The following is a 1872-nucleotide window of genomic DNA, read 5'->3' on the forward strand; positions in this document are numbered from 1 at the left end:
CAACTATAACGATTCCTGCCGCAGTGATCAGGGCTCTTAATATGACGTCAATGTATTAATTACAAAGATAATGAATGAAACCACAGCAGGTAACCTACAGCTCAGCTCTAGCCACTGTGCCTGTAGCAGTGAGAGTATGCAGAGTAGACCCAGTACTGCTGTGTGTGTTCCTGTTCCTGTTCCTGTTCCTATTCATGTGTGTGTGTGTAAGAGAAGCCTGTTTACAGCAGGGGACAGAGTGATTATTTTGGGGGGGTTAGTTGTTGTTCAAAAAAGACTAAAATCACCTTGAATTTACCTGAAAATCTGCTCCCAAGTATCCCAACAAAATAAAAATGTACATATGTGATCGTGTCTCAATATAATCAAGGTATAAAATTATTGTTATTTTCAAATATAACCTCTTTTTTGTGCTTAGTTGTGGTCAAGTTTTAGTGTACAAATTATTATAATTATGTACCGGGCTCTCGACCATACGCTCAGACAACAATCGGCACGCGGCTGAATATAGTTGCCTACACTGGTTTACAGGATCAGGGGAGGAGTGTGTGTTTGACAGGAATGCACATTGAACCTCTCGTCTCCCTGCTGCTCTCTCTGCTGAACCATAGCGGTAGCATAGACAAACAGGGGCGCCCCGGAGAGAGTGGTAAGCTAAGTGAGTGAGTGTACAGGTTTAATATGACAGCTACACATCCCTCACCCCCTCAAAGCTCTCTCTTCCAGCCCAGAGAGAGAAGCAAGTCCTGGCTCGACTAGGTCTGGCCCTGGTCGGTGGCACCACCACGGCCCTGGCACAACTATCCAACTCCAACAGGCTGTAACCTAAACACTGAGTCACCCACTAAAACAGCTCCTCTTCAACAAAGACACCCTTTGTGTTTTAGGGTTTAGTTGAGCTCATCCACGTGACTATAGTGTGTTTAACCCCTTAGACTGACTTGCAGCGCTACAGAGTAAAAATAGAGAAGTAAGGGGCTATGTGCTGAAATATGGCTACCTTACAGTGCATCAACAGCATCATGCAGTATATCTGGTGCTGAAGGTGTACAACCAGGAAACCAAGTGTAATCAAACACTTCATAACTCTTCTGATCTTCAAGCATGCCTGACATACAACACACAGAGCCTGTCTGTTCTAGAGCACAGTGTGAGTCTGGTCCACAGTGCCTGGGGTTTGGGCAGGGCTGTACTCAGGCAGCCTGTGTAGCTGTGATGTGCTCCAGTGGAGGTGAAACCTCGGCCAGGGCACGCTTCCCCTCGCTGCTCCCCTCACCTGGCTCCCCTCGGCCTGCCAGACCTGCTCTCTGTTCCCCTCACCTGGCTCCCCTCGGCCTGCCAGACCTGCTATCTGCTCCCCTCACCTGGCTCCCCTCAGCCTGCCAGACCTGCTCTCTGCTCCCCTCACCTGGCTCCCCTCAGCCTGCCAGACCTGCTCTCTGCTCCCCTCACCTGGCTCCCCTCAGCCTGCCAGACCTGCTCTCTGCTCCCCTCACCTGGCTCCCCTCAGCCTGCCAGACCTGCTCTCTGCTCCCCTCACCTGGCTCCCCTCAGCCTGCCAGACCTGCTCTCTGCTCCCCTCACCTGGCTCCCCTCAGCCTGCCAGACCTGCTCTCTGCTCCCCTCACCTGGCTCCCTCAGCCTGCCAGACCTGCTCTCTGCTCCCCTCACCTGGCTCCCCTCAGCCTACCAGACCTGCTCTCTGCTCCCCTCACCTGGCTCCCTCAGCCTACCAGACCTGCTCTCTGCTCCCCTCACCTGGCTCCCCTCAGCCTACCAGACCTGCTCTCTGCTCCCCTCACCTGGCTCCCCTCAGCCTACCAGACCTGCTCTCTGCTCCCCTCACCTGGCTCCCCTCAGCCTGCCAGACCT

This window comes from Oncorhynchus gorbuscha, linkage group LG04 (assembly GCF_021184085.1).
Source record: "Oncorhynchus gorbuscha isolate QuinsamMale2020 ecotype Even-year linkage group LG04, OgorEven_v1.0, whole genome shotgun sequence".
Lineage (NCBI taxonomy): Eukaryota > Metazoa > Chordata > Actinopteri > Salmoniformes > Salmonidae > Oncorhynchus > Oncorhynchus gorbuscha.